Raw genomic sequence first — 12,518 nt, 5'->3', positions numbered from 1 at the left:
AGCGGCAGACGACGAGGCAGGGAACGGGGGAGAGGACGTCTCTCCCTCCTCCCCTTCGGCTCTGCCTTCCTCGGTGCTGGCGCCTGGAGCGGCGCCGGCTGCTCCCAGCGGCAGCTCAGTCCCGGGCGCGCTGACCCGGCCGCCGCCTCGGCCGTGAGGGAAACTAGCGCGGGGGAGGGCGGCCGCTCGCCCCCTGACAGGGACCGGGGGCGGAAGGAGGGGGAATCGGCCGTCTCTGTACCTGCGGGTCGCGGCTCATCGCGAAGCCCTTTGCGGTCAGATCGTCTAGTGCGCGCCGCCTCCCCTCCGGCGGGGCCGGGGCCAGCGTCCCTGCTGCGGGGCCGCCCTGTCCGCCGCGGGGCCCGGGCGGGGGCTCCCAGCTCGGGAGAGGAGGCTGCGCGGCGGCCGGGACCCGGGAAGGTGCCAAAAAGCCCGGATCCGGGGTGGGGGGTGGGGGTGGGGGGGTGTGTGGGGTGTGTGCCTGAGGCCCGTCGCGGCGGCGGGTCAGGTGGGAGGGGAGGTGCGCCGGGGCCGCCGCCTGTCAGTGCCAGCGCCGAGCCCCGGGGCCGGCGCCGCTCCCCGGGGGGCTGGCGGGGGGGATGCGCGGCCGAGGCGGGCGTGCCCCGGGGCTGGGGCCCGGCCCGGCGCTGTGGCGGCCAGCGGGCGGGATGAGCAACGGGCATCCAGGAGCAAACACCTGGAATGGTGCCCTGCTGGGCGGGGGATGCCCAGCGGTGGCTCCGCTTGGCTGCTGGCAGCTTTGTCCCTCCTGTGCTTCCAGCGGGGACTCCCTAGCCTTTCTGTTACTTTGATCTACTGTCTTCTGAACCGAGAACGGAAAATGCGTTAGCATAACTGAATGCATTCTGCTTAGGCATTCTTCGGTTTGAGCTGCTTGCTTGATTTTTTTTCTCGGCTTAGATTCAGTTTAAAAAAAGACATTTGAAAACTGGAGTAAGATTCTTTAGTTCCCATTTTTTTTCTGAACTGTTACAACTTTGCCGTGTATAAATGGTGTTACTTCAGAGCCAGGGCTCGAAGATTGTGCTGTTTCTGGACTCTTTATCTGCAGTCCAAATGTACACACAAATAACCTGCCTGTGCTAACAGCAGCACGTCTCTTGTCCATTGTTCGTCTTGCCTACGTCAGGCTAAATAATTTGTGTAGAGTTTTTTTTCCTTCTTAGCCATCCATAAATACACAGACCTTACCTGGGACAATGAGACCTCAAAACCAGTTATAGTGGAATTACTACAGCACAGTGTGCGTTCCAGATGCAATTGTAGGTTGTCGTAGGTATGCAAAACAAGAGGGGTCTGTAATGGAGTAAAACTTAAGATTTTTCAAAAAGCGAAGCCAACTTGAAATATCTGAAAATAGTGTTGTACAAAAGACTTTAAAAATGTCTTTTGTCTTAATGCTTCTGAAAACCTCAGCTCCAAATATTGCTTAAAGGATCACTACATTGGGTAAAGCTAGGATATAATTTGAATGGACATGCTTATCCTTTAGGATATGTCTACAGTGTTGGTGCAGAAGAAAAGACTGAATTGGTGAATGTGAGAGTTAATTTCAGGCAGTTCAGATAAATCTGTTCTGTGAACACCCATTCAGAATGGAAGTGGCTTTAAATTAGTTTGTCTTAATGAATATTTTCTGTAGGTAAACCTTGAGGCTACAATTAATCATAAAAAAGGTATGGATCTGTATATATGTTCATGACATGGGTGTCTGATTAATATGGTAAGCAATTTAATCTTAGATTATTAAATCAGATGTGAACTAGCTTACTTGGGTTGGAGCAGTGGTGCTTTCAGAAATCTGGAATGTGTTTTTTACATGATTTGTTGCCATACTTAATATCTTCAGGACTGGACAACTTAGTGTGCAACACTGCTGACTAACCTGCTTTGAAAGAAAATCTGGAAGTAGCAGAGAAAATATCTGTTTTTTTCCAAAGATGCTATAAAACTTTGTTTTTTTCAGTTGAATGCCTTTGGTGTGTACATAAAACTTTCCATTTTTATTCTTTAACAACAACAAAGTCTATTCAAATTACATATGAAGTTACTGCTGTCTCAGGGCCTGAACTTACTACAACTTATTAATATAACTCATATTTTATAAGCCACAAACGTGACCCACGGAAATCATTGGTCAGCACTTTTGGTATGCTAAATCAGCACTAGTTTCTTCTGGGACATGTACTCCCCTCCTCCCCCCAGCTTATTTATTTGGCTCCTTCACTGCTGGGAAACTAGAAGTTGAGGAAAAAACAAGTTTTCCTTGTTTTCTGTCTTTGAAAACAAATTAAATTGAGATGAGAACTGTTTGTTCTAAAACTTTTGTAGGAGATGGGAATCAAAAGCTGTTAGTTTGAGTTACTATGTATAAATAAGTCTAAAAATCAGTTAGTTTCAAATGCAGGAATTGTGCTGATAAATTCACTTCTGTGTTATGGATACAGAATGTTTAAATTATTTTTATATTCCTAATAAAGTTATGAGAGCAAATGAACTAACAAAGTCTAGTTCAGTACAGATTTGTATTTGGGTCTCTGATCATCTCTGCTGCAAACATACTGTCTTTCTCTTCCATGATGCCTTCAGTCATTGTCTTTGCCACACCTTTGTAATACCTCTAGCACGCCTTGCGTCCCCATCTTCGATACTGCCATACTTAAACACCCTCCAGATTTTTTCTGCTCCTCCTCTCCCTCTGTTCTTATGTTGCTTGTCTACCTTCTTGGCCTGCCAGCTAGGCAAGAGGGAGGGTTTTTCCTTGGTTTGGTTTCGTCAAGTGCTGATGTGCTGCTGCAGCTGGCACACCAAAGGTTTGTGCAGTGGTGCCCTGGCTGATGAAGAGGCCAGGAGAGTGAAGGATTCTTCTGTACTTTGGCTTCCTATTTCCATAGCCTGTGGGAATCCTGTACTCTTGATGCCTCTGCCTGTTTAGTTGAAATAAGCTAATATGTCCAAGAGTTGCTGGAGGAGAGGCAGAAGAACAGCTGGATGGCATCATCACATAAGACCAGTTGCCTAGGAAACAAGGGTAATATGTTTTGTGTAGTTGAATTTCCAAAACTTCCATGCAAATTCAGCTTGAAACAAATGAATAATTGAAAAGGATGATTGTTTTGTAAGAAGTAAATTCCTGGGCCATCTTGTAACTTAAAAATGCAGAAATGTAAAGACTGTGTGAAGAGAAATAGAAGTCAGCGTTCTATTTCTTGTAAAAGCATCAAATTGCATAAGTCAAAATTATCTTTATTTGGGGAAGTAACAAAAATAGTCAAAGCAAGATTTAAACTTGTGATTTAACTAAAATTTTAAGCATGGTAATTTAAGCACGATTTCAGTAAATTTCATATAAGTTTAATTTGTAAACAAGCAGACGTTTACATCTGCATTGTACTGATTTTGATTGATCTTGTGTAATTGCTTATGCAAAAACCTTCAGTATTTTCTGGAATGAAATATATCCATTGTGCATTGAATAAGGTTGTGGAAACATTTTGTCAGCTCTAGAAATTAGTTGAAAGAGGAGCTGATATAATACTAGGGAATCAGGTAAAAATGCTAGATTTATGACAAATTAACAAGGTATTTTAGCAATGAGCATGCATTAGCTTATGAGTTTTGAGACAGCATGAAGTAGATACAACTTATTCTGTATGGGTAATCCAGATATGTATTTAGTGATGTTCCTAGTTCTTCTGAAAAGAAAGTCTGTTTTGGACACAGTTCTGTGAAGAATTCTCAGTGCTCTGTTGGCTCTTGCTGTGTACGCTATTTTTTTGTAAGCAACGATTTTTCTTTGAAAAGCAGCTGGCGCACGTTTATTCCTTTAGTGACTTGAATATTGTGTTTGTACTATAAATGTAATCTGTTTCACACAAAGTTGATTTTATTGCAGCAGTGTGTACTGACCTTCTACAGTTTAATAGAATATGGTCATCTTGTGTACTGAAATGCTGCAATGCCTATAGTAGATGAGGATAAACAAAGTGCTGTTCTTGAGTGATTTGTAAATGAGTAAAGCATTTTCTTGGTAGACTTAAGCACTAAGAATTATAACTGATAATTAATAAATAGAATATTTACATAAGTAAGTATCCTTTTTTCAGGGTTGTAAGGGGCATAGTCAATGTGATTGAATTATGTATTTTCCAGAGGTTTTTGCTTGCTTATAGGGAATGACGAGCTTTTTAGAGCTAAGACTTTAATGTAGAAAAACTCTGGATTCGTGTAAAACAATACAGTGGCAAATGCAGGTCATTGGATTTGTTTGCAGTTGCAGGTGTGTCTGTGTTCTGCCCTTTCTCCTATGCATGTTCCAGACGTATCCTGCACGCTTGCATAAATGAAGCAGAGCGGTAGCAGTTACATCAAAGCTGATTGGTTTTAACTTCAAGCAAAAGAGTTTTAGAATTGCCTTGCAAATAATCTGTGCGTGTGGTGAGTGTGTAAGTGACTCTGCCTTGTTTTCTTTGCACTATCTGAAAATCTGCAAATGGGACCTGTATCTCCAGCTCTTCTGATATAAGCCCCTTTTCATGTTGTTGTTGTTCTCAGTTTCATTGCTCTGTGGAATCATTTCACTTGCTGTGTTGTGGCTCTCTGCAGATGTTGATTACAGTAGTGCTGCCTGTTTTCTTACTACTGCATTACATTGCTTCATTTAGGATTTCAGCTTACGTTGCATACTTGCTATTAGTTTGACCCTAAAATACTTCATTTCTGACAAACAGCTGACAAAAGGGTGTTAATTAATATTGCATTCCAATTGAAATACGTAGTATCGGTTAAGAGCCGTGGAGACATCTTGTATATTTTTAGTTCACAAGCTGGAGGGAGGTTGCTTCACTAACTTGCAGCTGGGTGTGGCATGGGGTTAACCATATTAATTAAAGCTGGCTCAGAGGTTTAGACTTTAAAAAATGGCTCAGAGCCCCCATTGTAGTCTTCTGTTACATAAATTTTTTCACTATAGAACAAGCTAGGGTTTTGAAAATGAGTGTTTTAGGAACAGCTAGCTGGAGGAGAGGCTAGCAAGAGGGAGATGGAAGGTAGTGCGCAAATAGAAGAAAGATGTCTTTAATGCCTTTGTCCCTTTGTAGGGCTAGCATTTAGGTATATCCTGAGAAACTTTAATATACGACTAATCTTCCTTTTTCTTTTTCTGTAATGTCTTTTATTTTGCTAGTCATTTGCTTCAAGTGTATGTCCTTGTCAACTCTATCAGTAATTTGAGCTAGTTTTTGCATATTCCACTTTCTTGTTCTATTCGCAATCATTTAACGCTGTTGGCTCAAAGTCAGGTCATGCTTTCAATATTTTCTAGAGCGGCCTTTTCGGTCTATTAATGTAGAACAAAAGGCACTGCTCTCTCTTTACTTTCTTACTACCTGTGAAAGAGAGGAAGTGTGTCTTCCCCACTGTGACTGCTTGTTGGACAAACAAGTAAATTATCATCCTTTTTGCTTTATTCTGTAATTTTCTCTGTGCTGATGAAACTACACGTGACACTGTACATAAGAGTATTGTGGTGAAACTGAAGGAAGCATAGTGAAATAGGTGACGATACGTGTTCTCCCTTTTGTTTGCATGGAATTGTTACAGAAATGTAGGAAGACAGAGGGATTGTCCTGCAAACTAATAGATCAAATGTAGGAAGGACCATTAGACTGGAAGCTTAAACGGTGGCAATGTTGCTGGGAAGAAAAATACTAGTTAATAATATTTTAACAATTTTTAAGAATTCCTAATTTATTGCTACCCAAAAAAATGCTAGTTACGTTATTCCCAAATGATTAGCATAGAAAATAAAATACTTTTATAAATTTCTTGTAAAAGAAAAAGCAAGGTAGATTTTTATTCCACTTAATGTGGAGATGAAAGAGCCTGCAATTACTTCTCTAGCTTCCAGTTGAAAAGGTGTATTTGATACATAGTAACAACTTGATTTTTTTTTTAAACTTGTTTTAGAAACTGTTCTAAGTTTCACTGAAAGTTGATGCTATTTATGACATAGGATATGACTCCAATTTCAGATTCGATAAAACCTTTTTTTAGAATTCCAGAAGTTCAGAATTTATCTAGCAATTGTTAATGCCAAGATTAATGTCAGGTAAATATTTTCCTTATTTTGAATAATTTCTGATAGAATTTGAATTCCTTCAGGTCTAATCTATTTCATAAGCCCATTAAAATACCTTTTTTTCAATCAGTTCTTTATTTGGGTACATCTTTGTTGTAATTTTATCAGTTTTTTTGTAAAACCTGTATTGTACAACTCATGCATTAGGCATGGCAAATGTGTCTAAACTCTGTCTGCTTTTGAAGTTGCATGAGACCTATGTATATTTCTTCATATAGACACACAGTACTGGGGCCACTGTGTGCAAATAAGAAACACATTTTTTATTATGGCAGCACTTGCAAACTTAAGGAGAGTTAAATATGTTGATGATCATCCAGTTTTTCTTAAGACTGAGGGGAAAAAATTTAATAGTAACTGTGCAAGCTAAGTGATGTCCTGCTTTATTATAGCTTTCTTTTCCCTCCCTATCTCCCTCTCCAGTAACTTTTGAAAGCTGTATCCAATCAATACCAATCTGTAGGCATGAACAGGCAGAAACCTGTTTGTGGTGTTGGAGATGGGAGGATACTGGTTTCCCTTGTACCTAATTAGAAAGCTAAGCAATTTCAGTCATCTGTAAGTCAAACTGCTGGCTAAGGAGCATGAATTTCTTCTAGCAAAACAACATTTTGGTCTCCATTTGATCACTGGTCTAGCAGTTTTAAATGTTTGTATTTGTGACGGTTGTTATCTTTATGTGGAAACATGGAAGAAGACCCATCTAGAGTTCAGGTTCTAGGGACTGGTTGTTCTAGGGTGGTTGGAGTTGAGGCGGTGCGTTTGCAGAAACGGGCCAAAACGGGTTCATTGGAGGATGGCACATGCACAACTGCGAGAGAATGTAGTAAGCTAAGTAGCTTCCAGAGTGTGTTGCAGCCAAAAGAAACAACAAAGTGTGCAAGCCTCTAATTTTATGCTGACATTTAACAAAAAATAAACCATATTCTGAATTACATCATTCATCTGTGTACATCATTCATCTGCTTTAGAAGCAAGTTATAAAGCTTACAAAGGCAATAATAGCATGCTGAAACAAAGTGTTCATGTCAGAGTGATACAGTGGATTGATTTCAGCTGAAAGTGAGTTCCAGAGCTTACTCTTAGATTTCTCAAACCTTTTAAGTTGACTGTGTAACTTGTTCACTGGCAATCAAGAGGTTATAAAAAGAGAGCCAGCTGATGTTGCAATCTAAGCACTGGCCATATAGTGGAAAGACTCTCCTTTGGCATGTTCACTAGTGCTATTTTTACCTATTCCAGTAAGATCTGCCCTTGTGATGTTAAATTACAGAACAGTACCTGGAATTATTTTGTTTTACAGAAGTGTTGTATGCTCTGAAGAAAATTTTCAATAAAATTATCAGGCAGATTGAGACTAAAATTGTCTTACGTTTGAAATATTTTTTCTTCTGTCACCACAAATAATACAGCTGCTGTAAGATATTATTTCATTTTTGTTTGCATATTTTATGTCTGGCAGAGGATTTTTTTAAATTTTAGTTTCCTTTGTATAGTGAGTGTTTTGTCTTTCTGAGTTTCTCATGTGGAGACTTTAAATAGGCAATGTGATTTTTAAAGACAGGGAATTAACCAGTGTAGCCCCAGAATAAGTGTAATAGGAAGTTTTTGTCATAATTTCTAAAAAGCCCAGCTGGTTTTAATTAAATTTTAAGTTAATGGTTCCTTCACACAGTAGAAAATGAATTTAATATTTTTTTCTGGGAATAGATTTTCAGCACTGCCAGTGACGGAGTGCTGTATCTGCCAAACTGATTGTAATGAAAACTGGTGGAAACAGCAAGAATGCCATAACAGTATAGCACTGGGGTTCAGTTGTAGAAGTATCACATACAGGGTATCATACATGCAGATGTATGACTGTCTGAATCACAGTGCTGAAATGTCTAACGTTTGTGATTAGGTAATCTTAAATACAATATTGTCCAGGTATATTTTCTAAAATCATCAACATCTAGTTCAAAAGTGACTTGACAGCACTGAAACACAAACCTATCATTTTAAAATTCTGTTTGTTTCAAACTCTTGTTCTGGTTATTTGTGCAATTAGGTGCATATTTGTAGCAGAATTTCTAATTTCTCAAAAGCAATGTTTTGACGCTGAAGTGTGATCAGTGATCAACTTGTGCGAGTTCAGCGTTCCCCTTACAGAACACCTGCTTCCCTTGCTCCTTCTTTTACACTGTGGAGTGTCTCAGGTGGAAATCCTGCAAGTAGGCAAACTTCCTCCAGTACAGAGTCGTTTTCTTCTTCCTTGGCTTTGCCATTGTCTTAGGTGAACAATTCTACTTCTCAGGTTTAATTGAATCTCACATCTGCAATAACAGCTGGTATTTTTGTCAACTCACTTGCTTCTTAAACCCTCCTTGTTGCCAGTTCTGTTAGCAAATGTTTTTACTGATTTTTGTTTTTCATGTATCTCTTATCTGTCAAGAAAAATACATGTTTTTTATTCCCTTACAGCTATTACTTTGGTTGCAGGTAGAAGTGTTGTACCTGCTGCTGCTTTAACCCATCAGACTTGTTTTATGCTATGACTTGATCTTCTTGATCTGTATATGAGATTCCTTTTTTTCTTGTGGCTGATTTTACCATAAAAATGCTTTAGGTTTTCAGTCTATAAAACCTCTTCCCCTCCCCACCAGTTTTCTCTCCTTTTTTTCATTTAACATTATCTGTCATACTGACTGGATTAATTTTCTCAAAGTTTGTCCCAGACTCTCTTCAGCTCAGTTTTTAGCTCTTGTTTTCCTCAGGAACCGGTCTTTACAAATCTCTTGACCTCTTAGCTAAATGTGAGGATCATAACTGTATCCTTGTTTTTATCAGTTGCTAATTGTCAATCTAGCTATTTTTAAAAAACAAAACCCCAACACTTCCCCCTTATGCCCCCATGCCCATATTGGTTCCTATGAGGATGTCTTTCTCTGGTCCTCTGCTTATTCTTATGGTTCTTATGATGGCTTTGATTTTCCCCGTTTTTCTCTGCTTCTGGCCCCCACCTACTTTCTGGTCACATCACTTTCCACACCTTATTCCTCAGTGATGTAATCTGTTAAAAATAAACAAATGCCACCTCCTCCACCTTGATTCAGTGTGGATTATTTCCTAAATATGTCGTTATTGCTGACTGGTTGTCTTCTGTTAGAACTAAAGATCTCGGCTTTTCCTCTGGTGTGCGAAAGACAGCATTCCTTCCTCCCTTCTCCCAGTCTCCCTGCTTATCTTTTTCCATGATGGAAACCATATTCACAATATTTTGTATGTCACATTCCTAAATGTTTGCTGTAGAGAGGTATGCAAGTTAGTAAACAGGGTAAATGTACAGTTCAGACTGTAAGTAGGTTTTAGTTTTAAAATTACTAAGTGGCTCGCGGTGGAGATCCCAAACCATTCTTCTGGTTTCTTGTTAGTCTTTGGCAGTTTGCCGTCTTGGGTAAAATCATTGCAGCACTCCCCCACCCCCACCTCCCCGGCTCTGTCCAGGAGAGAGGATACTTCTAACCAAAAGTGAGCTATCAAATAAGATCTCTTCTTGATTTTTTTTGTGCGTACTTTCTTGTATTTCATATAAAAACAGACTTGAGGAAGCTGGGACTGTTCAGCCTGGGGAAGAGAAGGCTGTGTGTGGGATCTTATCAATGTGTATAAATACACTGATGGGAGGGAATGAAGAGGAGAACATCAGACTTCTCACTAGTGCCCAGTGACAGCGCGAGGGGCAATGAGCACAAATTAAAACACACGAATCTCCATCTGAACACGAGAACACACTTTTTTACTGTGAGGGTGATCAAACGCTGGAACATGTTGCACAGAGAGGCTGTGGAGTGTGCATTTGTGGAGATGCTCAAAACCCAACTGATGTGGTCCTGGGCAGCCTGCTGTAGCTGGCCCTGCTTGAGCAGGGGTTTGAACTAAATGATCTCAAGAGGTCCCTTTCAGCCCCAGTGACTCTGTGACTGTGTTGCATCTTTGCCTTCTTTAACTATCTCTGGAGGGGATTGGTTTAGAAATTGCTAATTAGGATGGGAACTTTGGGAAAGAAAGCATTTTACCATTTACTATCTAGTGAATATTTTTGTGTATTTGACTTACACTTCTTTCTTTAACTAATCTGAGCTTTCAGTCTTTAGTCAAGAAGACTTCTTCAGCTTCCCTAGGAATTTGTGCTCTTACAGTTAGTGCTTATATGCAAGGTACAGATAGCCTTCAGAGGCTTAACTTCTCACTACTTTCTTTTTTTGTTTGTTTTGGATCCCAGATTTGTCATAACATTTATGAGTCAGCAAAGTGTTTCTGTGTGTAAGTAAGGAACTGATGTCTGAGAAGAAAGTATTCAACTCGTACTTAATTTTTACTTTAGTGAGTTTTTAGCCATAAGAGATTTTTTTGATGTTCTTGAATGAGATTATGTTGAGCTGGGGTAGCATTTGGTTGTCATGCAGTCTGGCCTTACGCAGAGCGTCTCATTACACTGAAATGTTGCATAAAATAAGGAAAGGCTCGAAAGCCCTGAAAAATCTAACAGCAGAAGGATAACTCTAGTATTGACATAATTCACAAAATATTTTTTTTCATTAATTTGCTATGTTGTGCATGTGTATAAGTTTGTCTGTTAAAATAGTAAATATCTTCTGGTTTTGTGTTACCTTCCAGAGATGATGTACTTCATCCTTTTGTCATAGGACTTCATTTGCTTAAAGGAAAACTAGGGGTATAACTAACTTTCCCTGGTTGTCTTTCCCTTCCTCCTTACCCTGCCCCATTCTTTCTTCCAAGGTCCCTGGGTCTTTCCTGGGGGAAGGAAAACTTACCACAACTGAGCTTTGTGCTTGTATTCCTTCACTGCTACTAAAATTTGCTTTTTTTTTTTTTTTTGAGAAATTCCACAAAATTGATAACGATGCCTACCATAGTTTCAGTGTTTGCTTTATCAGAAGTGTATGTTTAACTTAAGCTCCTATTTCAGTCAGTCTGCATGGATATTTACTTTGCAGGGGGAAAGCCCTTCCTCAGTTTAGAACTTTATATTTGCCTGTCTTCTCCACATAGCATTTGCCTTTCCACACAGCTACAGATCTGTTGTGAATAATCCAGACCTAATGTAAATCATGTCTGTGACATTATCTTACAATTAATGGTGTTGGTTTTTTTCTTTTCTGAGATTGTACCTCTGAAACAAAAAGTCTAATATTGCATTTTGTTAAATAAAATACCCCACCCAAACCAGAACTGTAATTTCATGGATGTATTTAGTAAGCTAATGTGAGATAGGGTTAAATTGGAGCATAATTTATTTTTGGAGGCACTCAAGACAGTAAACGTTTGACATAGTCTAAGTAATTTTGCTTGTGTACAATATGTAATTTCTAATTACATTCAGTTTTTATTTGCCATTTTATGCAGGCTTCTTTACAAATACCAGTGCATAGGAAACAAACAAAGTTGTTAGAGCTGTCCAGGCAGTTTGTAACTGAAATACCCAAATAATGTCATGTTAGATTTAGTTCATATTGCAGAGTCACATGTTCAACTATTCCCAGGTGCACTTTATTATAAAATATTAGGGAGAATCATTTGTTCTATCTTCTCACAGAAAAATATCTCAAACCTTTCTCGGTGCTATTGCCCCTATTCCCTGCTGCCCTCCTCGCTCCAATCTGTACATCGTTTCCATGCCTAGGCTCTTAGAATTGCAGAATTGACCTGCGGTGGCATTGCTGGTTCTGGCACAGAGCCCACATTTAATAAATTTAGTTTATTAAATTCAGTTTATTTCTTTAAAGCTGCCCTGAGTGAATGCAGAGAACACCTAACTCTTGAATTAGCTGGATCACTGCATTCTATTCTGTCTAACTGTACAGATAATCTAGCATTGTCTGGTATTTTGCAATGGTATTTTAACAGTAACAGTGGTATGTTTGAACTGTACAGTTAGCCTGCATAACTAGCAGCTCCCAGCAGTTACTTGAATAACTTAGGCTGTGTTCCTTTTCAGCAAAACTGAGGTTGGTTTAAAGAGTGGTATGTTCTCAGTGGTGGTGTCCTCAGTGCTACTTCATTTACTACATGCAGCTGAGGGAGGACAGAGCCAGTAACTTTTTGTGCTGAGATTCTCAGTCGCTTTTGTTTAATCCTTGAAAACTTGTGTGGGAAGGGCATTTAGTGGATTGCTGACGTTTGAGTAACTTTTTTATCCTTGCTGTAACGTGGATGAGTTCCAGGCAACTGTAAACAGTTTGGGGCTTTCATCCATACTTGAAACAATTAAAGCATGAGCAAGTTCAGAATGCAAATAGGCACGTGTCTGAGAATGTATGTACAGTTGATAGAAAGACTTGGGGGGGGAAGCACT

At 39.7% G+C, this 12,518-nt stretch overlaps 1 protein-coding gene across 3 annotated transcripts in view; it reads left to right on the top strand.

Annotated features, from left to right (window-relative positions):
- Nucleotides 1-12,518, top strand: part of RAF1 (Raf-1 proto-oncogene, serine/threonine kinase) — an 80,456-nt gene that overhangs the window by 34,634 nt on the left and 33,304 nt on the right. The window lies entirely within an intron of this gene.

The sequence above is a fragment of the Nipponia nippon genome, unplaced genomic scaffold (assembly GCF_047370975.1).
Source record: "Nipponia nippon isolate SJK-2023a ecotype South Korea unplaced genomic scaffold, ASM4737097v1 scaffold_9, whole genome shotgun sequence".
In the NCBI taxonomy this organism is placed as follows: domain Eukaryota; kingdom Metazoa; phylum Chordata; class Aves; order Pelecaniformes; family Threskiornithidae; genus Nipponia; species Nipponia nippon.
Note: the sequence above shows the minus strand (reverse complement) of the source record. Positions and strands in the feature narration are given on the sequence as shown.